Source organism: Choloepus didactylus, chromosome 10 (assembly GCF_015220235.1).
Source record: "Choloepus didactylus isolate mChoDid1 chromosome 10, mChoDid1.pri, whole genome shotgun sequence".
In the NCBI taxonomy this organism is placed as follows: Eukaryota; Metazoa; Chordata; class Mammalia; order Pilosa; family Megalonychidae; genus Choloepus; species Choloepus didactylus.
In genome coordinates this window covers 34,257,802-34,285,319 of record NC_051316.1, presented here as the reverse complement: position 1 = coordinate 34,285,319, position 27,518 = coordinate 34,257,802, and the positions used below count along the sequence as shown (strand labels likewise).

General features: G+C 39.1%; 1 protein-coding gene across 1 annotated transcript in view; it reads left to right on the top strand.

The window, feature by feature from the left end:
- LOC119505660 (spermatogenesis-associated protein 31D3-like) overlaps positions 1-27,518 on the top strand; it is a 201,772-nt gene that overhangs the window by 53,212 nt on the left and 121,042 nt on the right. The window contains exon 2 of the mRNA XM_037798509.1: positions 23,017-23,069. The gene's annotated coding sequence lies outside the window, so the exon portion shown is untranslated. The remainder of the gene's footprint in view (positions 1-23,016; positions 23,070-27,518) is intronic.

The following is a 27,518-nucleotide window of genomic DNA, read 5'->3' as shown; positions in this document are numbered from 1 at the left end:
AATCTCTTAGTCACTGAAACTTTATTTTGTTTCATTTCTTTTCCCCCTTTCGGTCAAGAAGGTATTCTCAATCCCATGATGCTGGGACCAGGGTCATCCTTGGGAGTCATGTCCCACGTTAGCGGGGGGAAGGGGTTAATGAGTTTATTTGCATAGTTTGGCTGAGAGAAAGAGGCCACCTCTGAGCAACAGAAGAGGTTCTCAGGGGGTGACTCTTAGGCATAATTATAAATAGGCTTAGCTTCTCCTTTGCAATAATAAAGAAAACTTATTCTTTATCATTCAATTTTTTAAATATTTTCTAATGTCCTTTGTGATTTCTTCTTTATACCACAAGATATTTAGAATTATATTGCTCAGTTTTCAAATATTTGTGAATTTTCTAGTTACCTTTTACTTATGATATCTGTATGTTTATTCATATTTGACATCTGAGCATGATTCTGTGAAGGTCAGGGAATGTATTCTGTGTGATTTCTGTCATGTAAGAGTTTCTGAGACATGCTTTGATGGCCAGCTTGTGTCAATTTTACAAATGCTCCAAGTACACTGGAAAAGGATGTAATTTCTCTTGTTGGTGGAAACTATTCTTTGTCACTTATGTTGTCTGTTAATCTTGTTTACATTTTTGGTATTTTTATGATTTGCTTATTTTTTTCCTCTTATTTTTACTTTTTGTTCTATAGTTTACTGAGAGAAGTGTGTTAAAATCTCCCACTAAAAGTATGGATTCATTTCTTTCTTTTGTTTTTACTATATAACAATATGGGTAAGTGATATAGTAAGTGAATAAAAAATTTAGAATAGGTACATTTTGGTGTATATATACCTTTTGGTGAATATAACCTTTTACTTATAATGAATTCTCTCTCTCTCTAGAAATGCTTTTTGCTTTAAAAAGTGCTTTGATATCAAGATAGCAACACCATCTTTCCTCTGGATTAACCTTTTTTTCCCCTATTCTTTCCTTTTTCCATCCAATTACTTTCAACATTTTGAATATTTTATATGTCTCTTTTCTTAATATTTTTCCATATTTGCTTTATATATTTATTTTTGCTGACCTTTTAAAATTAAAGACATGTTGGCTGTTCAATCTGATATTTTAGCATGCATATCCAGAAGTAATTCCCTACTATCATCTAATATCCAGCCCATATTCAAATGCACCCAATTGTCTGTAAAATGACTTTTATAACTGTATGTCATTGCATTTGGCTGTATGGTTCTTAATCTTTTTAATTCTAGAATATGCTAGCTTAATTGATAGACAAGAATGGCCATAAGGAAATAAAAGTTATTTAAAAAAATTGTTCTTAACAATATGTAAGAAATACAGTCAGTATATCCCCTTGGTAATAAAAACCTGAAAAATGCAGGAAGTTGAAATAAGAAAATACCCAGTACTTTTATAACCTCCCAGATAAGCATGATTTATTTATCAATTTCTATCTATCTGCATATCTATCCATCAATATTTTGACGTGTTTGAGACCATTCTGTATATAATTTTGTCTTTTATGTAGGAATTTTATATCCTGCTTTTTATCTCTTCAATCTTTAAAGTTGATGTAATTGCAACTTTCAATGTCTGCACAGTGTACCATTAATGTGAATGTATCTTTGTAACAGTAAATAATAATGCAGCAAACATATTTGAGGAAATCTTAGTCTGTTTTACATTATTTCCTGATTATAGACTCTGTGGAGTAAAATTTCTGAGTCTATAAAGGTTTGACCTCTTTTATGGCTTTCCAGAAAAGTGTTCCAAATTAAAAAAATTCTAATGTGCCAAAGCTTATTAGGTTGAAATGCATGTCCTCTTCAAAGCAGAAACAGCATACGAGGCTGTGTTCATGGATAGGGTTGCCACACACCTATAGTGGATACTTGGATTTTAGCCACCTGTTATGTTATAGAAGCCAGATACTTTCCCCGTGTCTCTTCCAGCTAAAAAATTAGCATATAACCTGGGATAGACCAATCAAATTGCCCCCCCTCCAGACTTTGAGGCAGGAGCTATTTATGCAAAGCTGTAGGCCCAGTGGAGGATACACCTGGAGGATGTCTGTAGCAGCAGCAGCCACGACAGAGGCAGCATCGCATATAGAGAGCTGGGGCAGTAGTTAGAGCCATGGGGTCCAGCATTCAGTGGTGGCAACAGTGTCCGCACCAGAGGGGTTCTAAAAAGACGTTCGTTATCTGGCCAATACTAGTTTCTCTTTTTCCTGCCCATTTACTGACCCTGGTTGTTTTGCCTTCCCTGCTCTTCCCTTGAGTCCCAATATTCTTTAGTAAAATTACTTTTTTTTTTCCTAGTTAAAGAAGTTGTAGGTTTACAGAAAAATCATGCATAAAATACAGAGTTCCCATACACCACCTGTTGTGGTTTGCTAATGCTGCTGTTACGCAAAATACCAGAGATGGATTGGATTTATAAAGGGGATTTATTTGACCACAAATTTACAGTCCTGCAGCCATAGAAGTATCTAGACCAAGGCATCAACAAGAGGGTACCTTCACTGAAGAAAGGCTGATGGCATCCAGAACACCTCTGTCAGCTGGGAACACACGTGAGTGGTGTCTGCTGGTCTTTTGCTCCTGGGTTGTGTTTCAAAATGGCTTTCTCCAAAATGTCTCTCTCAGCTGCTTTTGGGGTGTTTTGTCCTGTCTTAGCTTCTCCGGTGCAAACTCTGGGCTAGCATCTCAAAGCATCAGCAAGCGTCTGGGCCTATTTTGGCTCTTTTTAAAGGACTCCAGTAAACTCATCAAGACCTGTGCTGAATGGGGGTGGGGCACACCTCCATGGAAATAGTCTAATCAAAAGTATCACCTACAGTTGGGTGAGTCACATCTCCATGGAAACAACCTAATCCAAATATCCCACAAGACTGGATTAGAACATGCCTTTTGGGGGTACATAATATATCCAAACTGGCGCACTACCCTATTATTAACACCTTGCATTAGTGTGGTACATTTGTTACAATTCATGAAAGAATGTTTTATAATTATGCTATTAACTGTAGTTCATTTTTACAATAAGGTTCACTGTTTGTTGTTTGTGTTGTACAGTCCTGTGTTTTATTTAAAAATTTTTTATTCTAGTAAAATATATACAGCCTAAAATTTCCCCCTCTAACCAAATTCAAATATATAATTCAGTGCTTTTAATTATATTCACAATGTTATGTTACCATCACCACCATCCGTTACCAAAACCTTCCCATCAGCCCAAATAGAAACTCTGCAATTTAAGCATTAACTCCCTGTTCTGGTTTGCAAATGCTGCCAAAATGCAAAACAACAGAAATGGATTGGCTTTTATAAAGGGGGTTTACAGGCTTAAAGCCATAAAATGTCTGAGGTAATGGCATCAACAATTGGGTTTCTTCACTGGAGGATGGCCATCCGGAAAACCTCTGTTAGCTGGAAAGGCACATGGCTGGCGTCTTCTCCAAAGTTCTGGTTTCAAAATGGGTTTCTCCCAGGACATTCCTCTCTAAGCCACAGCTCCTCTTCAAAATGTCACTCTCAGTTGCTCTTGGGGCGTTTGTCCTCTCTTAGCTTCTCTGGAGCAAGAGTCTGCTTTCAACAGTCGTCTTCAAACTGTCTCTCATCTGCAGCTACTCTCTCAGCTTCTGTGCATTTTTCAAAGTGTCCCTTTTGGCTGTAGCAAGCTCACTCCTTCTGTCTGAGCTTTTATAGTGCTCCAGTGAACTAATCAAGGCGGATGCTGAATGGGTGGGGCCACACCTCCATGGAAATTATCTAATCAGAGTTATCACCTACAGTTGGGTGGGTCACATCTCCATGAAAACAATCAAAGACTTACAATCTAATCAACACTAATAATGTCTGCCCCCACAAGATTATATCAAAGAACATGGCATTTTGGGGGACATAATACATCCAAACCGGCATAGTCCCCATGCCTTGTCTCCACCCCAGCCCCTGGTAAAGAAACCAGCCAGTGTGATTCTACTGCTTAGTTCTCCTCCTGTATAGCAGGAGCTATTTGAAATAGAAGGAGAATTGGCAAGGCCTGTAGAGCCGAGCAAATAGAGAGGGCTCAGCATGGTAGCTTGTCAGATCTGAGGATTGGGAAAGAGTCCAGTTGAATGAACCTGGCTGGTATTGTAAGCTGAAGGTAAGAGCAGCTTCCTAAGAAGGTAACACTCCTCATTCTTGGACATCTGATCTTTTTGTCAGCAGAGTGGTTCATGTTGCCTAGAGTTGAGTCCTGGAAATGTGTTACTCAAAACCAGATCTGGGAAGGTGACTAAGCGCTAGCCTCCAAACGGATGGTGGGTCAAGCATCCATGGTTGGGGCTGATTTTGGGTCTGAGACTCCCAGTGGGATAGAGGGACAGTAGTAGATAAAGCTGTGTGTGCCCAAAGTGAAAGCTAATAATCACCACGGAAGGCCATGGCAGCCACTTTTGGAAATTCTCTTTGGGAATTTCCTTCAGAACCAATTTTCAAATAATATAAATAAAACAGTCTCATTACGTGAGAGAGAAACATCGTTTCTGACCTAAACCAATTTGATCACCTTTCCCTCGGGACAGGCTTTGAATAAATTTAGGCCATTTAAAAAGTCCCGAAAACCAAAATTGTAAACACTGAGGATATTTAAAAGAGCATTGCCAGCTCGGAAGCAATATTTAGAATAACTATTTATTTAGACTTTACATGTTTCCAATGCTATACCAGTGTGTCCTTTAAAGCTCTCAACAACCTTGAAAGGTAGGTATTACTAACCCCATTTTATGGATGAAAGAACGTGCTAAGGAGTTAATTATCAGATAAGGCAGCAAATGAATGGCAAAGAGAGAATTCAAACCCAGATCTGGTTCACTTTAAAGGATGTGCTCTTTCTGTAAGCAGTGTTTAAGGAGGATCCAGAAATACTTTAAACAATTTCAGCATTATTATTGCCTCCTCAGGAGATGCTGTAAAGGGATCAATGTACATCCGGCTCTATAAATTCTGGATTTTAAAAGTAACGGTTAACATATATGAATATACCTTATTTGCAAAACAATCCACAGGATTCTGCCCAAATACTGTGAAAACTTTGATTAAGAAATAAACAGGAGATCTGAATACAGTTGAGGTTATAAAACACTTTCACTGATTTTCATGTTCAGCAAGAGTTTTTATAATGCTTAAGGGAAAAAAAAAAACCCATCCTCACTCAACTAACTCAATGTCACATTGAAAAATTAGCCTAACTTGTAACCCCAAATGAAGCTACTCTCTCTGTGTGGGCAGGATCCTTTCTACTGATACAGAAGAGCAAAAGGGGCTTTGTAAAGGGGTTTGTTACTAGGCATTTCTTTCTGTGATTCTTAATGTGCATTTGTTAAGGGCCACACACACATAATAGCTAAAAATCAAGCCTTCTAGATTTCTTTTGGCTAACAGCAGACTAGTGTTCAGACTAAAGCTAATGCTCATGAGAAAAAAGAAAGAAGAGGCCACAATCCCTTAACGCAATGCTTTTACTCCCCTCCTTAGATGTCAAATAGTGGGGGAAGGCCTATTGTGTAGGAGACTGTGTGCACATGCATGTGTGTGTGTGTGTGTGGTGTGGTGTGGTGTGGTCAGGGAGGGGGTGAAGATTTCAGATTTTCTATTTTTCAAAGAATAGTTTGCTCCACAAACAACAGCAGCTGGTAGAGCCGTGCCTGTCCTGCCCAACCCCAGCTCCTCCCCCAGATGGACCGGAGTCATTCTGTGTGGAGTTGCCTCTGTGTGATTAGTGGTCAGGTTGGGAGACTGTGCAGGGGAGTTGCTGGGCTGATGAAGTCTTAATTTGCCTTCACACACCATGGGTGGTACTGTCCATCACTCTTATCCCCAGTCACCCACTTGGTGGGGATGTTGATGGTGGTGCTGTGATGTGTTGATGTTTCCTTCAAGAAAACACAACCAACCAACCAAACAAAAACTTTCTGCTTCCTAAACTCATTCTACAAGGAGAGATTCAAAGGCCCTTCTAAGCCAGATGGGGGCTGATGTCTCTACTCTCATTTGGAGGTGGGTTTGGTGGTGTCAGCAGAGAAAACAGGGCAGGAAAAGTTGCAAGCTAAGCACACGGATCTTCAATGGCCATTTTCTTCCTGCTACAGTTGATTCAGACGTCCCAGCTTCCAGCCAGACAGTCCTGTAATGTCCTTGCACAGCATGCAAAAATCCCCACAAAACCTGCTTTGTAAAAATAGCTCCTTTGATTTCTCCTAGCCTTGGACCCTATTTAGTTAGGGGCAGCGACCAGGAGGCAAGTCATTTCCAGCCATCCTGGTGAAGTTAAGACCACCCATGGCTTCCCAGCTGCACTGCCTGTGGAGCAAATGGTTTACAAGCAAAGGATTTTTAAAAATATGATAATAATGAAAGAGTGAAACAAAGAAGAGCTCTTTGTAAATCCTCACTGTTTCACACCATCTCCCATAGCGATTGCCCTTTCGTTGCTGTGGAGCAACAGTGTGGAAACTGAGATTTTTTTTTTCTTTTTTTCACTTTGATATCAGCCAAACCCTCGAGGCTACACTTTGTGGTAAGCCATCTATCAAGGTTAACTCAAATGAAGTTGTAGCTGGGGATCACCCCATAGTCTTTTAGCTAGTATCCATTTTCATGTTCATCCTTTGAGTAGAGAAGATAACAATGTATTGTTTTACTCAGGATTCTCGAAACCCAAATTGAATTCATTTAGGAAAAAGCTAGGAGTTTATTGAGAGGACACTGGGATATGTCAAACAATTGAGAGAGAGGCCAGAAGTCAGTCTGTGGGAAAGGCAAGGAAACAGCCAGAAATTAAAAAACAAAATGAGAAGCAGGGTCCCAAGTGCTTCCAGGATTCTCCTCTCTGAATCTCCATTGCTGACCCTCCTGGTTTCTCCAAGAGATTCTCTCTTGTTGTAGATCTTGAGTTTCAGTGCAGTAAGTTAAAACACCAAAGGAAGACTGACTCTGTGTCTTAATTCCAGCTAGAAAAAAGTTTGGGTCCCGAATGCCTCTTTGTTGCTGAGATGTGGCCCTCTCTCTCTAGCTAAGCCAACTTGGCAGGTGAAATCACTGCCCTCCCCGCTACGTGGGATCTGACACCCTGGGGAGTAAATCTCCCTGGCAATGTGGGATATGACTCCCAGGGAGGAATCTAGACCCAGCATCATGGGATGGAGAACATCTTCTTGACCAAAAGGGGGATGTGAAAGGAAATGAAATAGGCTTCAGTGGCAGAGAGATTCCAAAAGGAGCCAAGAGGTCACTCTGGTGGGCACTCTTACGTACAATATAGACAACCCTTTTTAGGTTCTAATGAATTGGAATAGCTAGCAATAAATACCTGAAACTATCAAACTACAACCCAGAACCCATGAATCTTAAAGATGATTGTATAAAAATGTAGCTTATGAGGGGTGACAGCGTGATTGGGAAAGCCATATGGACCACACTCCCCTTTGTCCGGTGTATGGATGGATAAGTAGAAAAATGGGGGGGGGGGGGGGGAGGAAGGCACCCAGTGTTCTTTTTTACTTTAATTTTTATTCTTATTGTTTTTGTGTGTGTGGTAATGAAATTCTTCAAAAATTAATTTTGGTGATGAATGCACAACTCTATAATGGTACAATTGAATGTACGCTTTGTATGACTGCATGGTATGTGAATATATCTCAATAAAAATGAATTTAAAAAAAAGCCTTAAATCAGAAAATATATAAACATAATATATATATTGGAGGCTGCCCTGATTGTGCTGGCTTTAGGCAGGGCCTCCACCCCAGACCAGTCAGTGGTTGTCCGTGGGACAAGGTCATACAGCGGGTGAGCCCTCCACACTTCAACCACATGAGTGGAGTATGCGAGGGAGCAGCTCCAAGAAGGGGTTTCTTTCCCAGAAGGAGGGACGGATTCCAGGCAAGCAAAATAGCTGATAGCCACCAAAAATATGAGATATACTTGCACATAGACCTGAAAAATGTTTCTTACCTGATTTTGGCCATCTTGGCAACCAGAGTCTTGATCCAAAAGTCAGAAATTTAAAACCTAATCCGTATGCCAATATCCATAGCAGCTTTATTCAGAGTAGCTAAAAGGTGGGAACAACCCAAGTGAGCACAAGAGGTGGATGGATGAGCAAAGTGTGGTGTATACATACAATGGAATATTATTCAGCCACAAAAAGAAATGAAGTTCTGATATATTTGACATGAAGACATCATGTTTAGTGAAATAAGCCAGACCAGACACACAAAAAAATAGATATTGTATGGTCTCACTTAGATGAAATAATTACAATAAGCAAATGCATAGAGACAGAGAGTGAACTGAAGTTTACTAGCAGCTGGGGGTGGGTGGGGGGTGGGAATGGTGGGTTATTGCTTGATGGATACAGAAATTCTGTTTGTGGTAATAAAAATTTTGGTTAACAATGGTGGTATTCGTAACATAATATTGTGAATATAATTAATATTACTGATTGCACACATGAGAACACAAGATGGAAACTTTGAGTTGTCAATATGTTGCCACAGTAAAAATTTGGGAAAAAAAAAATAATCCAGATTTGCATATATAGGGTTTGTTTATTTGTTTGATTGTTTAATTTGAAATGTCAAAGAGGACAAAATATGTTGAGAATGACTGACCTGCACTCTAATGAAGGTGAAAATTCCAAATGGGTAGTAAAAAGAATGATGGGACATAGAGCCGGCTTATTGATACTTTTCCCTCTATCTTTTTTTTTTTTTCTATTTATCTTTTACAGGTTAAATAATATTAACATTCATGATGAACCAAGAGCAGTTAGCCATGTTATATATTTTACTTCTTTTCAGCTTATTACAAAATCAGATTTATTTATTTATTCATTTATATAAGATTTTGCTTTGATTAGGGCCATTTGTTTAAGACATGGTGCTTACATATTTGCAATCATGTTTTCATTTCTCAAGTTTTGCATTTCAGATCAGGAACCCGGTTTCAGCAAATATACTTTCATTTACTCGTGACCATAATTGGGGCATAGAGCTATACTAAAACCACTGTTAAAAAACGGCCTTTAAGAATAGAAGGTTTTACATTTTCTATTTATGGGAAGAATTTGGGGAGAGGGTTTGGCTTTCTTTTAAAACAGTGTAACTCAGTATATAATTTAAATGCAACATCGTAGACTACTATTTTTCTAATTGTATTAATAACTTGAGCATCCAGAAAGGGACAAAGGAAGGTTGGAATATCTCTGTTTATAATGATTACTGAACAACAGACCATGTCCCTTTTCTTCACTCCCCCTTCTCTGTGACTGAGTTCCCCATTAAATGTTAGCCCATCACTTATCTCATACTTTGTTTTCTAGGAAGCCTGGTTAGGGCATCTTTTGACATGCCATAAAGATAATTTCACAAATAATGTTTTCTCTATGATTTTATTTAATCTTTCTAACAAATTGTTATGTATTTCATTGTGTCCCACTCCCTAAAAGCTATGTTGAAGTTCAAATCCCCAGTACTTCAGAAAGTGATGTTATTTGAAAATAGGGTCATTATGGTTAGAATAGGGCAAGTTAAAATGAGATGATGCTGGATTAGGGTGTGCCCTTAATACAGTGTGACTGGTGTCCTGGTATCCTTTTTTTTTTAAATGCAATTTTATTGAGCTATATTCACATACCATCTAATCCATCCAAAGTATACAATCTGTGGCTAACAGTATCATCATATAGTTGTGCATTCATCACCACAATCCATTTTAGAACACTTTCATAACTCCAAAATAAAGAAAAAATAAAAATAAAAAAGAGCACCCAAAACATCCCATACCCCTTATCCACGCCCCCCATTATTTATTTATTTTTTTGTCTTTATTACTCATCTGCCCATACATTGGATAAAGGGAGTGTCAGTCACAAGGTTTTCACAATCACATTATCACACAATAAAATCTATATAATTATACAGTCATCATTAAGAATCAAGTCTACTGGATTACAGTTCAACATATTCAGGTATTTCCTTCTAGCTATTCTAACACTAGAAACTAAAAAGGAATATCCATATAATGCATAAGAACAACTTCCAGAATGATCTCTTGACTCTATTTGAAATCTCTTAGCCACTGAAACTTTATTTTGTTTCATTTTTCTTCCCTCTTTTGGTCAAGAAGGCTTTCTCAAACCCTTGATGCTGGGTCCAGGTTCATCCCCTGGAGTCATGTCCCATGTAGCGGGGAGGGTAGTGAGTTTATTTGCAGATTTGGCTTATGCCGTCTTCTCCTGTTGCGTTATTATAGTCCTCTCAATTCAGTGTTCTTTTCTTTCTACAAGGCCACTCTAAACTTGATTGTTCTTGTGACCAGGAATTGAATCATTCCATAGCAGGTTGGAGATACTGCAGGTTCAATTCCAGACCACTCATATGGCTTGCCTATTTTCTTGGAACTATGCTAAAATTGGTGACCTTTAAATAATTTGATGTTTCATTAGACAGCCTCTCAATCTAAGATTGACTGTTGCCTAAAAAACCACAAATTTCATGGACAAGATTTTTTTTCTCTCCTTGTTCTTTCCTCCTTTTCGAGAAGTGGCACAAAAGAGGTGAGACCAAATGTTGTCCCTCCAAGTCTCAAATGCCGGGGAGCCTCACACCACCACCTTTCTGGTGTCCTTTTAAGAAGAACTTTTGGACACAGACAGACAGACAGATGTATGGAAAAATACCATGGGACGACCGAGGCAGACGGTGCTATGGATTGCTGCAGGCACCACCAGGAGTCAGGAGAGAAACATGGGGCAGATTCTCTCCTATCCATTTCAGAGGGAGCTTGCCCTGACGGCCCCTTGATTTTGATGTTCTGGCCTCTGAAACCTTGAGACAATAAATTGCTGGGGGTTAAGCCATCCAGGTTTTATTACTCTGTCATGGCAGCTCTAGAAAACTAAATACTAACTTAGTGATAAACATCCTGAGCCTGCTGTAAATGTCAGGGCTGGGGTGTTTATCTAGGTTTTTGATTCTCTGTCAAGGACCTTTCTTTCTTCATTCATATTTCTCAAATTGTGGCCTGAAGATCCTTGAAAGTCTGCAGCATCTTCTCAAGGGGCCTCAAGTTCTCTATGAGAATTTAATTTTATGTTTTCATTTTGATGGTAATAATAAATGAATGTAAACCTCTTTGGGTTCATTGGGATGATTCACTTTTTTTTTTTTTTTTTTAATCATCATTTTATTGAGATATATTCACATACCACGCAGTCATACAAAACAAATTGTACTTTCGATTGTTTACAGTACCATTACATAGTTGTACATTCATCACCTAAATCAATCCCTGACACCTTCATTGGGATGATTCACTTTTAATAGAGAGCTGCTTTCAGGGCCTGCACGTTTGTCTGTGTTTAAGATTACGTTGTTTCAGGGAGCGCCACTTTAATTGTCATAGGCAAATGATTAAAAAAAAAAGAAAGAATACACAGGCAGTTACTACGTGAATGTTGTGTTCTCGACAAGTGAAGGCCACATGACTTCATCACAGGATGTACAAATGAAGGTTCTGCGTAATTTTAGTAGAGACAGGCCATGGAAGCCTTGAGTCACTGCCCACTGTGTGGTAGACAAGCTGAACTCCAGAGGACCTGCACACCGGCAGCAGCCCCGCATTCAGAGTGCAGTGTGGCTTTTTTGCATTCGTTCTGTTAAATTAGAATTGTTAATTAGACTTTTAGGGGTTCTCTATGTTTGTTGATCTGCAACTTTGCATTAATTTTATTTTGTGTAAGATCTTTAAGTAAAAGTACTTGATATACAGTTTTGTAAAATATTAAAATGGCGTTATAATAAAAATAATTTACGGTGATACTAGGGGTCCATGAGAATGTGTTTCTTTGAAAGAGGAAGTCAACGCCTTATGCGAGTTTGGAAAACAAAGCACTATACCATATATTAAGTTAGTTTCCAGATTACTTTTAGTAAAGAGGAGAGTGAGTGTATGCTGGTTTGGATGTTTTATGTCTCCCAAAACTCCATGTTCTTTGATGCACTCTTGTAGGGGCAGATGTATTAGTTGATTAGGTAGGAACCTTTTGATTGTTTCCATGGAGATGTGACTAGGGCATGACCTGTTGATGGGATTGTTTCCATGGATGTGTGGCCCCGCCCATTGAGCTTGGGTCTTGATTTATTTACTGGAGCCCTGTAAAACTCAGAAACAGAAGGACTTCAGAGAAGCTGCAGCTTACAGAGACGTTTTGGAGATGGCCTTTGAAAGCAGACTTTTGCTCCAGAGAAGCTGAGAGAGGACACACGCCCCAAGAGCAACATTTTGAAGAATGCACAGGAACTGAGAGAAGAGCTGGAACACAACCCAGGATGAGCAGATGCCAACCACATGCCTTCCCAGCTTAAAAGAGATTTTAGGATGCCATCGACCATCCTTTGGTGAAGGTACCCTATTGTCGAACACTTTAAGGCCTTAAGACTGTAACTGTGTAACCAAATAAACCCCCTTCATAAAAGCCAATCCATTTCTGGTATTTTGCATAACGGCAGTATTAGCAAACTGGAACGGTGAGTTTGAGTTTTATGGATATATATTTTATTCCTTTGCTGACTCAGTGTGTATATGTGTGTATGTTTTGATTTTTTTGTTGTTGTTGTTCTTGTAGTTGTTTTGTTTTTTAATTAGAGAAGCTGTGGGTTTAAGGAAAAATCAAGTATCAAATACAGGGTTAGCATGTACCACCCTAATAGGAACACTTTGCATTGGTGTGATACATTTGTTACAATTGAAAAAAAGCATGTTTTTAGAATTGTACTATTACATGGTTTAACTTAGGATTTACTGTGTTGTGCAGTTCCATGGATTTAAAAAAAAAAAACAACTTCTTTTATTCTAGTAGCATATATACAACTTGAAATTTCCTCTTTTCACCACATTCAAATATATAATTCAGTGCTATTACTTATGTTCACAATGTTGTGCTACCATCACCACCATCCATTACCAGAACTTTTCCATCAACCCAAATAGAAACCTTGTACATTTTAAACCCCACCCTCCCCCAATCCCCTGGTAACCTGTATTCTAGATTCTGACTCTGTGACTTGGCTTAATCTAATTTCATATCAGTAAGACCATAAAATATTTGTCCTTTTGTGTTTGGCTTGTTTCACTCAACATGATGTCTTGAAGGTTCATTCATGTTGTTGCATGTATGAAAAATTATTCCCTTTTAGGGCTGAATAATATCCATTGTGTGTATATACCACATTTTGCTTATCCATTCATTGGTTGATGGATACTTGAGTTGCTTCCATCTTTTGGCAAGTGTGAATAAAACTGCTAGGAATATTGGTGTGCAAATATCTGTCTGAGTTCCTGCTTTCAGTTGTTTTAAGTACATACCTAGTAGTGGGATTGCCAGATCATATGGTAGTTCTGTGCTTCACTTTTTAAGGAACCGCTAAACTGTTCCACAGCGCTAGCACCATTTTACATTCCCTTCAGCAATGAATGGGTGTTCCTATTTCTCCACATCCTCTCCAACACCTGTTATTTTTTGTTTTATTAATAGTAGCTATTCTAATGGGTGTGAAATGATACCTCATTGTGGTTTTCACTTGCATTTCCCTAATGGCTAATGATGCAGAGCATCTTTTCATGTACTTTCTGGCCATTTGTATGTCTTCTTTGGAGAGATGTCTCTTCATGTCTTTTGCCAATTTTTAAATTGGATTATTCAACTTTTTGTTGTTAATTTGAAGGATTTCTTTATATATCTTGGACAGTAAACCTTTATTGGATAATTGGTATCCAAATATTTTTTCCCACTGTGTAGGTTGTCATTTTACATTCATGATAAAGTCCTTTGTGGAACAAAAGTTTTTAATTTTGGTGAGATTCCATTTATCTGTATATTCTTTTGTTGCTTTTGCCTTGGGTGTAAAGTCTAAGAAACTATGGCCTAACACAAGGTCCTGAAGATGCTTCCCTACATTTTCTTCTAGGAGTTTGATAGTTCTGGCTCTTATATTTAGGACTTTTAATCCATTTTCAGTTGATTTTTTACAAGGTTTGAGGATAGAGGTCCTAATTCTTTTTTTTTTTTTTTTTCAAATGGAGATCCAGTTTTCCCAGCACGAGTTGTTGAAGAGACTGTTCTTTCGCAATTGAGTGGTCTTTGCTCCTTTGTCAAAAATCAGGTGGCCATAAATGCAAGGGGTGATTTCTGAGGTCTCAATTTAATTAAGTTCCATTGGTCTAATTGTATGTCCTAATGCCAGAACCACGCTGCTTTGATTTCTGTGAATTTGTATTAAGTTTTTAAGATCAGGAAGTGTGTGTCCTGATCTTTCTTCTTTTTCAAGATGGCTTTAAAGATTCAGGGCCCCTTACCCTTCCATATAAATTTGATGATTGGCTTTTCCATTTCTGCAAAGAAAGTTGTTTGAATTGTGATTGGGATTGCATTGAATCTGTAAATTGCTTTGAGTAGTATTGACATCTTAACACTATTTAGTCTTCTAATCCTTAAACATGGGATGTCCTTCCATTTATTTAGGTCTTTTTTGATTTCTTTTAGCTGTGTTTTGTAGTTTTCTGTGTACAAGTCCTTTACACCCTTGATTAGATTTATTCCTAAATATTTGATTCTTTTAGTTGCTATTGTGAATAGAATTTTTTCTTGATTTGTTCTGATTATTAAGTGTTTATGTGTGGAAACACTACTGATTGGGGGTCTTTTTCTAGTACCCTGCCACTTCGATGAATTCATTTATTAATGCCAGTGCCTTTGTGATGGATTTTTCAGGATTTTCCTTATATAGGCTCATGTCATCCACAAATAGGGAATGTTTTCCTTCTTCCTGTCTGACTTAGATGCACTTTATTTCTTTGTCTTGAATAATTATTGTATTTAAGCTTCTATTATGAATGTAGAACTGTCTGTTTCTCCCTTGAAATCTGTCAGTATTTGCTTCATGTATTTTGCAGCTCTGCTGTTAGGTGCATATATTTTTTTACATTTTCTTGTTAAATTGACTCATTTATCAGTATATCATAACCATTTTGTTCCTCATAACTGTTTTTGACCTAAAGTGTGTCATATTAGTACAGCTATCCCAGCTCTCTTTTGGTTATTACTTGCATGGTATATTTTTTCCACTATTTATGTCTTTGAATTTCAGGTGAGTCTCTTGTGAGCAGCATATAGTTGAGTCATACTTTTTTTAAAAAAAATCTATTCTCCGATCTCTGTCTTTTGATTGGTGCTTTAGTTTCCTAGGCTGTTCAAAGCAGATACCATGAAATGGGTTGACTTTGAAAAATGGGAATTTATTAGCTTACAGTTTAATGCCGTGAGAGTGGCCAAATCAAAGCATCATCAGGATGATGCTTTCTTCCTGAAGACAGGCTGCCAGTGGTCCTTGGCTCCTTTGCCACATGGCAAGGCAGGTGGCGGCATCTGCTCTTCTCTCCCTTCTCTTCCAGGTTTTGTTGCTTTCAGCTTCTTACTTCCATAGCTTTTCTTTTTTGTCTCTAACTCTGTATTCATTCTTTTTATGAAGAACTCCAGTAGGAGCATTAAGTCCCATCCTGAATGAGGTGGGTCACACCTTAACTGAAGTAGCCTCATTAAAAAATCCTACTTAAAATGAGTTTATATCCAGGGAATGGATTAGATTTAAGGACATGCTTTTCTGGGGTACATACAGCTTCAAGCCACCACAACTGGAGAGTTTAATCTTACATTCAGAGTCTCTATTGATAATGCAGGACTTTCTTCTACAGTATAGCTATTCCGTCTTTGCAGGTTTTATAGCATTTTTGTCCCTCAGTTCTTCTCTCAATGCCTACTTCCAAAATATCTTTTGTATGGTACTGTATTTGAGTCCCTTCTCATTTCTATCTGGATGTATTTTTTGTATATTTTCCTTCTGGTTACCATGGGATTAAAATATAACATCTTAAATATATAGCAATCATATTTAATTTGATACCAACTTAACTTCAAAAGCGTACCCATACCCCACCACCCACCACCATTTTTTTGTACTTTTTACAGATTATATCTTGTATATTGTATGTCTGACACCATCGATTTGCCATTACTTTTTATGCATCTGCAATTTAGCACCTGTATGGATTAAGAAGTGGAGTTACAGAAAAAAGTACAATACTGTAGTACTGGCATTTATAATTACCCCAATGGTTACCTTTATTGAAGGTCTTTCTTTAGTTATGCATCTTTGAACCAGTGCCTGGTGTCCTTTCCTTTCAGTCTGAAGAGCTCCCTTTAGCATTCCTTGTAGGGTAGGTCTTGTGGTGACAAACTCCCTCAGCATTTGATTATCTAGGAATGTTTTAAGCTCTCCCTCATTTTTGAAAGTAAGTCTTGCTGGATATAAAAGTTAGTTTGCAGTTGTTTTCTTTCAGCACTTTAAGTATTTCAACCCTCTGCCTTCTTGCTCCATGGTTTCCCATAAGAAATTGGCACTAATTAATTGTGAACGTTTTCCACGGCTCCCCAAAGCTGTGCTTCCCTGCCTTGGCTCCTGCACAGCCAGGATCACCCTGAACTGTCCTTTGCAGGTCTGCAGAAGCATACCAGGTTTAAGTCTCCTCTTCTGTCTCTGTCCAGAGTGGGCTGGAACAAAGGCTGTCCTAACAGCTGAGTCCTCAGCAAACCGAAGTAGCTAATCAAAAGCAGTGATCAGCGATTCTGCTGTGCATACCCCCACCCCATCTTGGGGAATTGGATTTTTATGTCCTTCTCTGGCGCCAGCAAGCTACACAAGTGGCAGGACCCCACTGCTGCCTGCTGCAAGGGTGGGAGTGGGGGGTGGTAACTGCTGCCCAGAGAGAGAAATTTGCTGGCATTTGCTGTAATTTACCAATCTTTTCCTCCTGTTCTTCCCTGGGTGCTGTACAGTGTTCTTCTGGACTCCAGGGCTTTGAAACAGTTCAGACTGTTCCTGCCTGTGGAATAGTTCTTGGGGAGGGACTGATTCCTTGTGCTTCCTACTCTTCCATCTTTCACATTTGTGTGTGTGAGTTTTAAACCAGTGTTTATTTTGGGGTGAGCCCTCTTCCGTGTTTGAGAGTGACATGGCAGTGATAATTATTGAGCATCCACAATGTTTTAGATGCAGAAAGGAGGTTTTAGGAGGTCAGCAACTTGATTTCTATGTCAAGGCTTATGCAAAGGAGATTACTAAGGAACCATGTAGGAGAATGTGTATGTAAATAAAAGTCAATGGCAATAGACCTAGAATGTTCGCTCTAGAATCTTTCAGCCTTTATCAAGGCATTTTGTACTGAAGTGTCCCATCTTTGAAACAAGTACAGTAATATTCAAGACTTAGCTCATAAAATCATGGATTGGGGTGTTTAGTATTTACTTGGTTCCATTGTGTTCCTTTTATGGTCAGTGACACATAAGCATAAGGAATTTGTTATTCCATTTAGTGATGAATATTGTTTAAGTGGAGAGGACCCCAGGTAGCATAGTTAATTGAATAAACGAATTCCTATTCCAAATTCTATGGCTTCTTCATATTAATTAAAGTACAGAAATACAAGAATTTTCTAGAGCATGACTGAGAGCACACAATAACCCAAAGGATGTCTTCTAAGGAAAGGTTGTTGGTTCTTTTAGTATTCAAATTATTGAGAAATCTGAAAAATGTAGTCCATTAAATGATGTTTATCCATGAGAAGTTGAGTGACCAGGAGAAATATGTATATAGGAAAATGGCGACTTGTCTATGGGGATGGCTTAGAAATAGGGATGGATGAAAGACACTACTCACTGTATACTTCTGTCTCTTTTGAATTTTGTAGCAAGTAAACATATTACTCTGGCAACAATAAATAAATAAAAACAAACAAACAAAAACCAACTTTAAAACATCATGTCCTACATCTCCTAACCCTGTCAAGAGGTCCTATGCTTCTGCTCTTTGCTGTTTAACCTTCTGATCCTTAGCACCAAGCTCCACAGTAAAAGCCCATTAATTAGGCAACATTTGTTAAGCAAATTTAATAATGGGAACCCCACAGTGAGGAACTGTTTTGAATTACCCTTGTTCCTCATTATTCACAGATCCTGCATTTGCAAAATCATCTATTCAAAGTTGAAGTCATCTACTTAAAATTTATTTGTAACCCAGAAGTCAATACTTGTGATGGTCTTTTGCAGACATGCAAAGAAAGGTGAAAAAGTTGAGTTGCCCCATATGCACTTTCACAGCTGAGGTCAAACAAGGTGATGCTCTGTGTTCTTGCTTCAGCTCTCAGACTGTTAACAGGTGTCCTTTTGTGGCATATTTAGTGCCATGACTTTTCTAGTTTTGTGCTTTTTGTTGGTGATTTCACTGTTTAAATGGCCTTCAGTTGTAATGCTAAAGTGCTGCCTAGTATTCTTTTTTTTATATTCAGTTCATTGAGATATATTCACATACCATGCAGTCATACAAAACAAATCATACATTCGACTGTTCACCGTACCATTACACAGTTGTGCATTCATCACCTAAATCAATCCCGGACCCCTTCATTACCACATACACAAAAATAACAAGAATATTAATTAAAGTGAAAAAGAGCAATTAAAGTAAAAAAGAACACTGGATGCCTCCCCCCCCCCCATTTTTCTACTCATCCATCCATACACCATACAAAGGGAAGTGTGGTCCATAGGCTTTCCCAATCACATTGTCACCCATCATAAGCTACATTTTTATACAATTGTCTTCAAGATTCATGGGTTCTGGGTTGTAGTTTGATAATTTCAGGTATTTACTGCTAGCTGTTCCAATTCATTAGAACCTAAAAAGCATCGTCTATATTGTGCGTAAGAGTGCCCACCAGAGTGACCTCTTGGCTCCTTTTGGAATCTCTCTGCCACTGAAGCTTATTTCATTTCCTATTATTTCTCCCTTTTGGTCTAGAAGATGTTCTCCATCCCACGACGCCGGGTCTACATTCCTCCCCGGGAGTCATATTTCACGTTGCCAGGGAGATTTACTCCCCTGGGTGTCTGATCCCATGTAGAGGGGAGAGCAGTGATTTCACTTGCCAAGTTGGCTTAGCTAGAGAGAGAGGGCCACATCTGAGCAACAAAGAGGCATTTGGGAGGAGGCTCTTAGGCACAATTATAGGGAGGCCTAGCCTCTCCTTTACAGCAACCGTCTTCCCAAGGGTAAAACCTGTGGTAGAGGGCTCAACCCATCAAACCACCAGTCCCCTATGTCTGTGAGCACATTAGCAACCATCAAGGTGGGGCATGTCTAGTATTCTTAAGTGAAGGAAGGCTACAATGTGCCTCATGGAGAAAACGTGTGTGTTACATAAACTTCATTTGAGGCATGGGTTGTAGTGCTGCTGGATGTGAGTTCAGCATTAATGAATCAGCAGTCTATATTAAATAAGGTGTCTTTAAACAGAAACGGATGTAAAACAAGGTTATTTATTGATTGGGTGGCAAAAATGTTGCAACCAGATGCTCACAGGAACCTAACCCTCTATTTCCCCTAGGAAGAGTAGCCTGCTGTTTGGTAAATCAGTATTCACAGTGACTTTATAGAATATAGTGACAACAAATAATGAGAATCAATTGTACTTTGAAAGCTGAGTTAAATTTATTTCATCTAATATGTCTTGAGTAACTTTTATATAACCAGGCACTGTGTAGTTATAGCTTGGAACAAGGCAGATAAGGTTCTTGCTCTCACTGAGCTTGTAATGGGATAAAGAAAACATAATTGGAAGCATGCTGAGGTTTATGAAATAGAAGCACAGGGTGCTTTAGGAGGCCAGAGCAAGGGGATTTTCTCTGGTCCAGGGGTCAAGAAAGGCCTCCCCAATTTGTGAGAGTTGAGTAGATATTATCTGGTGAAGTGAGGAGGTAGAGGATGGGGAGGATATTAGATGAGGTCAAGATGGGGAATAACACGTGCTAAGGTGTACGTCAGCTTTGTCCAGTGTGATCGCCACCAGCTGAAGGTTGGCTCTTGAGCACTTGAAATGGGGCTAGTCTGAACTGAAAGTGCTATAAGTGTAAAGCAGAAAGGATTTGAAAGACTTAAAATAGAAAGAAGGAAAAAGGTAAAATATCTGCTTTAGTTTCCTTGGCTTAAAAAATGGGAGTTTATTAGCTTACAGTTTTGAGGCTGTGAGAATGTCCACATCAAGGCATCATCAGGATGATTCTTTCTTCCAAAAGACCGGCTGCCAGTGACCCTTTGCTCCTCTGCCACATGGCAAGGCACAGGGCGGTGTCTGCTGGTCTCTCCCTTCTCTTCCAGGTTTTGTTGCTTTCAGCTTCTTGCCTCCCTGACTTACTTTCGCTCTATCTCTATGTCTCTCTCTCCATTCCATTTATAAAGGACTCCAGTAACAGGATTAAGACCCATCCTGAAAGAGGTGGCTCACACCTTAACTGAAGTAGCCTCATCAAAAGACCCTACTCACAATGGGTAAGGAATGGATTAGATTTAAAGACATGTTTCTCTGGGGTACATACACTTCAAACCACCACAATATCTCAATAATGTTTTATATTGTTTATGTGTAGATAAACTAAGTTAAATGAAACATATTATTGTAATTAATTTCTCCTGTTTCTTTTTACTTTCTTAATGTGACTACTAGAAAATTTAAAATTATCTATGTGACTCACATTTGTGGTTCATATTATATTTCTGTTAGACAGGGCTGGTATAGAGTTTGCCCTGACTCTAATGTGTCCCAGGACCTGAGTCAACGGCAGCATGGCTATCACACTCATTACTTGCCATTCTTATGCTTGCGATCTTAGTGCACAAAATTTTTTCCATCTTATAACCTTTCTCACCTATTAATTCTCTTTGCCTGGAGTGCTTTTCCTTAGCTCTTCCCAGAACTGGCTCATTGTTATTGGGACTTTTCTCAGCTCAAATGTAACCTCCTCAGAGAAGTCTTTCCTGAGTGCCCTTCCTAAAATCTCTCCTCTCCCAGTTACTTATTTCCTTCATTGCATTTATCACCATCTGTTCTTGTTTGCTAATGTTGCCAGAATGCAAAACACCAGAAATGGATTTGCTTTTATAAAAGGGGGGTTTATTTGGTTACACAGTTACAGTCTTAAGGCCATGAAGTGTCCAAAGTAGCACATCAACAATTGGGTACCTTCACTGGAGGATGGCCAATGGTGTCTGGGAAACCTTTGTTAGCTGGGAAGGCATGTGGATGGCGTCTGCTCCAGATTCTGGTTTCCAAAATGGCTTTCCCCCAGGATGTTCCTCTCTAGGCTTCAGCTCCTCAAAAATTTCACTCTTAGTTGCTCTTGGGGTGTCTGTCCTCTCGTAGCTTCCCTGGAGCAAAAGTCTGCTTTCAATGGCTGTCTTCAAACTATCTGTCATCTGCAGCTACTTTCTCAGCTTCTGTCCATTCTTTGAAGTGTCCCTTTTGCCTGTAGCTCCTCTTCAAAATGTCACTCTCAGCTGCACTTCAAAATGTCACTCACAGCTGCACTGAGTTCCTTCTGTTCGTCAGCTCATTTATATGACTCCACTAATTTAATTTAGACCCACCCTGAATGGGTGGGGTAACACCTCCATGGAAATTCTCCAGTCAGAGTCATCACCCACAGTTGGGTGGGGCACATCTGTGTGGCAACACTGAAAGAATTACAATCTAATTAACACTGATAGGTCTGCCCACACAAGATTACATCAAAGATAATGGTGTTTGGGAGGACATAATACATTCAAACTGGCGCACCGTCTGAAATTATCTTATTGTTTGTTTTCTTCTCAATCGTCTGTCTCTTTGCATTAGAGTATAAACTTACGGAGAGCAAAGCCAATGCTTGTCTTATTTGCTCTTTTGCATGAGTGGGATCCTTGGAGATGGAATTTCTAGGGAGACCCTGCAGATAGAGTACAGAGGAGGGTCCCCGGTATAACTCTAAGGGAGATAATCACTTAAGAGGTGAACAACAGAGGTTGAGCTGGCAATGGAGTGTAAAGGAACATCTAATGAAGGAGGAGAAGGAGAAGGAAAAGTATAATATAAAAGGCCGTGGAAAAGAGTATTCAAGCAGGAGGCCATGGTCAATAGTATAAACTGCTGCCTAGAAGATAAGTATACTAAGTGTCCATTAGTGATGGTGACTTGAAGAGCATTGATAATCTTGGGAGAAGTACATTCAGTTGGAGTGATGGGGTGGTGGCTAGCCTGGAATGGACAGAAGCATCATGAATGGGAGATGATGAAGTTGGGGCAGTAAATGTGGACAAGTCAACAAATATCTTCAGAAATTTGGCAGTGAGAGATCCAAGGCTGTAGCTAGAGTTGAATATGGAGCCAAGGGAAGAATTTATTTAAAGTGGAAGATGTTGAGCTGATGAACTGAGGCTGGTAGAGAAGGTGAAGGTGAAAGAAATGGAGAGAGAGGGGATAATGAATATCACCAAGATTGCAAGAGTCAGAACAGGATGAATCCAGAAGACAAGAAGAGGATGGGCTTCAGATAGAAGTCAGGCACCACTTCCATTATAACAGGACAAGTGGGATATTTACTCAGCACCTGCTGTTAGCAAATGGCACGGGACGTGGTCCCCATCCTCGTGAAGCTGCACGCCTGTTGGAGTGGCAAGACGTTACAACAAAAAGAGTAATAACTCAGTATGTGATTAAGCCTATATGAGAGCAGGATTAACTCCTGATGCTGTGATCAAGGAAGTTTTCAAGGAAGTTTTCATGTTGGGACTTGAAAGCAAAGTAGAATTTTACTAGCTGGAGATATAAGTGCCAAGAGAAAATAAAGGAGGAGAGTACATTTCACACTGAGGGACTGGCATGAACAAAGGACTGAAGTACTCTACTTCAATCAGTTTATCCTTCAGCAGAGAAACAAGGATTTTTTTTTTTTTTTTCCATCTATTCTCTGATAGAACACAGAAATTTAGAGGCAGGAAGAGACCTTACAGATCATTTAGTCTGCTGTCTTTATTTTTGCAGGTATGAAAAGTGAGGCGGAGAGATGGAAGTGGGTATTGAAAGTCACAAATTTGGTAAGTGACTCCCTTCATTTCCTATCTGCTAAAGCAAATACTATTCAGTGGTTTGGCTTGACAACAAAAATTTATTGGCTCATGATTTCAGAGTCTAGAAGGCTTGCTTCCTCTCTTGGGGTCAGTGTCTTCTAGCTGGCCAGGAATCTTGGAGTTCCTTGGCTTTTCTGTCATGTGGCAATGCACTTGGTGGTGTTTTCTCCTTTCTTTTCTGGGTTCTGTTGACTTCTAGCTACTGACTGCTCCCCAATGGCTTCTCTTTTTTCATCCAATTTCCTTTGCTTATAAGGACTTCAGCCATATTGGATTAAGCCTCACCATTACTCAGTTTGGCCTCACCTTAGCCAACAACATCTTCGAAGATCCTGTTTACAAATGGTTTATACCCACAGGACCAAGGGTTGGGGGCTGAACATGCCTTTTGTGGGGAGCGTGGTTCAATCTCCAACAGTGATAGAGTTGGGCTCTGGCTCACAAATGTAGTTTCCACAATAACATTCTTGTATAAGTTGTATGGGTGTAGAATATTTTCATTAAAACAACATCTAATTGTATTGAATTACATAAGAGGTGTGAGAGAGTGAAGATTAGATGAACTTCAGAGTTTATTTAAAGAAATATAATGTATTTATAGCTATCATAACAATTCTAACAAAGTTTTGCTATGGGACATTTCTTTGCAACCAGCATTAATGAAGCTATAAGGATAATTTGTAATTAGGAGGTTAACTGATGATTTTCTGCAGCTCACCTTTCCAGACTTGTCTTACGCTGGTCTATGTGTTGGCCAAAATAAGCCCCAATTGGTCAAAGTGAAAATGAGGAAAAATCTATGTCAACTCAAAGTACACATTTACAAAAGAGGAAGAGGAAGGGAAAGAGGAGGAATAAGGAAGAGAATGAGGAGGAGTTACTAGTTTCCTATGGCTGCAGTAACAAATTAGTACACTTAGTGGCTTAAAACAACTCAAATTTATTATTTTACACTTCTGGAGGTCAGAATTTTCACATAGGTCTCACTGGGCTAAAATCAAATTGTTGGTAGGCCTGCATTCCCTTTCTGGAGGCTCTAGGATAGAATCTGTTTCCTTGCCTTTTCCAGCCTCTAGAGGCTACTCACATTCCTTGGCTTGTAGCCTCCTTCCTCCATCTTTAAAGCCAGCAACACTGCATCTCTTTGACCCTTCTTCTGTAGTCACATCTCCCTCTGACCACAGCTGGGAAAGGTTTTCTGCTTTTAAGGATTCGTGTGATTAGGTTGGGCCCACTCGGATAATCCAGGAAAATCTCCCCATCTCAAGGTCCTTAGCCTTGAACACATCTGTAAAGTTCCTTTTGTCATATAAGTAACATATTCACAATCGGGATTAGGATGTGAACAGATTTAAGAAGTCATTATACTGCCTACCACGGTGAAGAAGGGGGAAAAATAATATTGTAGATTATTAGAGAGATGACTCATAACTAGAAAAGACAATGAGCGTCAAGAGCTGGCATAAATATGGGCATGCAACACCAAAATATGGGCATGCAACACCAGTGTTCATAGTGGTCTTATTCATAATTGCCAAAAGATGGAAGCAACCCAAGTGTCCATCAACCAATAAATGAATAAATAAAATGTGATAAATACATACAATGGCATATTATTCAGCTATAAAAAGGAATGAAGTTCTGATTCCTGAGACAATGTGGGTGAACCTTTAAGACATCGTATTGAGTGAAATAAGCCAGACACAAAAGGACGAATATTGTATGATTTCATTGTTATGAAATAATTAGAATAAGCAAATTTGTAGAGTCAGAAATTGAAATATAGGGAACCAGGGGCTGGGGTGGGGGTAGGAAAAACTGGGAGTTAATGCTTAAATTGTGTTCTAGTTTGCTAATGCTGCCAGAATGCAAAACACCAGAAATGGATCGGCTTTTATAGAAGGGGTTTATTTGGTTACACAGTTACAGTCTTAAGGCCATAAGGTAACACATCAGCAGTCGGGTACCTCACTGGAGGATGGCCAGTGGTCCGGAAAACCTCTGTTAGCTGGGAAGGCACGTGGCTGGTGTCTGCTCCCGAGTTCTGGTTTCAAAATGGCTTTCTCCCAGGACATTTCTCTCTGGGCTGCAGTTCCTCAAACATGTCACTCTTAGTTCTATTGGAGTGTTTTTCCTCTCTTAGCTTCTCTGGAGCAAAAGTCTGCTTTCAACAGCTGTCTCCAAACTGTCTCTTATCTGCAGCTCCTGTGCATTCTTCAAAGAGTCCCTCTTGGCTGTAGCAAGCCCGCTCTTTCTATCTGAGCTTATATACTGCTCCAGTAATCAAGACCCACCCTGAATGGGTGGGGCCATGCCTCCATGGAAATTATCTCATTAGAGTTATCACCTACAGTTGGGTGGGTCACATCTCCATGGAAATACTCAAAGGATTCCAATCTAATCAGTACTAAAACGTCTGCCCCACAAGATTGCGTCAAAGTACATGGCTTTTTCTGGGGGATGTAAAACCTTCAAACTGGCACAAATTGTTTCCGTTTGGGTTGGTGGTAAAGTTTTGGTAATAGATGGTGGTAATAGTAGCACAACATTGTGAACATAATTAATAGTACTGAATTTTATAAGTGAATGTGGCTAAAGGGAAATTTTTAGATTGTGTATATGATACTAGAAAAAATCAAACACAGGACTGTACAACACAGTAAACCCTATTGTAAATGATGCACTATAGTTAAAAGTTCAGTTTTTAATATATTCTCTCATGAGTTGTAACAAATGTACCACATTAATGCAGGGTGTTAATAATAGGGTAGAATATGAGAATGTACTTATGTCTTATTTTTCTGTAAACCTACAGTTTCTCTAATTAAAGAAAAAAAAAAGAGCCAGCATAAATTCATGAAGTCACAGCAAATATCATTTTCTTATTTAGCACAATTACTGGGCGAATAGATCTGGAGAATGCCAGGGACAAATTTATTGGCCTGATTTTTCTTTTAGGATGTTTTTGTGGATAAGATGAAGGGATGTACGTAAGATGTTAACATATTGAGCTCTATTCACAACTCATTTAACAACTGATGAAAAATGGAAATAGATGTAAACCTGGATGAAGTTTTCCTGGTACATCTCTGGGCACTTTGTCCTTGGTACTTCTTTAATCACAGCATTTTCAGTGTCTTCCGTGAGGGATTAAAATCCATGTTTTCAAATCTGCAGGTGACTCTCATAGGATAAAAATCTCGAGAAGTCCCAATAAACTGGGAAGATAATATGAAAGCATGTGAAATCATAGACTTCAGGGGGGGTTAGTGGGTGGGTAGGTGTGGAAATCAGTTATCTACAGGATGGATAATACTGAATTTGATATCAGTTAATGTGAAAAAATAACCAGGGGATGTGTTTGTGAAAGTAGAAGTGATACAAATGGCATCAGTTAACTTTTTTGATCATCTCTTATGTATCAGGTCCTGTGCAAATGGCTTTACATAAATCATATATTTTCCTCTCACAATAAATCCATAAGGAAATTATGATTATCATTTCACAGATGAAGAAGTTATGGAGCAGAGAGTAACTTGCTCAGGATTACAGAATTATCTATTAAGGCAAACGTGGGTCTGCCTCCAAAGCCCCCTACGCATATGACAGAATGACAGGGGTGTTTTTAAAAAGCAAAGAAATGAGAGCTGCATAAGTTAAAAAAGCATAATGTCCAGATCGTTATAGGACACATCTTGGGTGTAGTTTCCACTTTGGGCTCCTCCCTTTCGGAGGGGCTTTGACAGTCTTGTATGTGTATAGAGGAGATGACCAGGGTCATGGGTGGTGTGGACACCAAGTCATATGGGGAGTGATTGAACATAATGGAACGTCTTGCCTAAAAATGACTGTCGTGGTGGGTGGCATGAAAGCATAATCACTCCCTATAAATATTCAAAGGCAGAACAGAATTTTCTCTTTTGAAGGAAGAAAAAAGAATGCAAATCATGTGGAGGCAGATTTTGGTTCCAGAGAACTGGATGATAATGACTATGTCATGAAGTCAGTCTTCAAGGACAGGCTTCTTGTGAATTCCTTAGGAGGAGCAACCAAAATGCTTTCGTCTTTGGGGCTGCGATGTTGCCTGGCAGTGACGGGTGCTCGATTTATGTCTGTTGAAGGAGCAAACAAGTGACATTATCAGGTATATGGTACAAGAGGTTAGCCAGTTGAAAAGCAAGTCAGAAGAGAGGGTTATTTGCAAGTTGAGATTTCTGTTCAATTTGATTTAAATTGGTTGACTTGAGATAAGCAGGCCTAGATCTCCTACCTTTCTTACAAAGTCAGTGCAGCGTTCTAATGGTCTGATTAACACGAAGTTCTCGTAACCTTAATAACACTTAAAAGTATTTCATATTTGCATTACTAATAGGTCTCTCTCTAAGCATGTTGCCTTTTAATTGTTCTTAAGTGGCC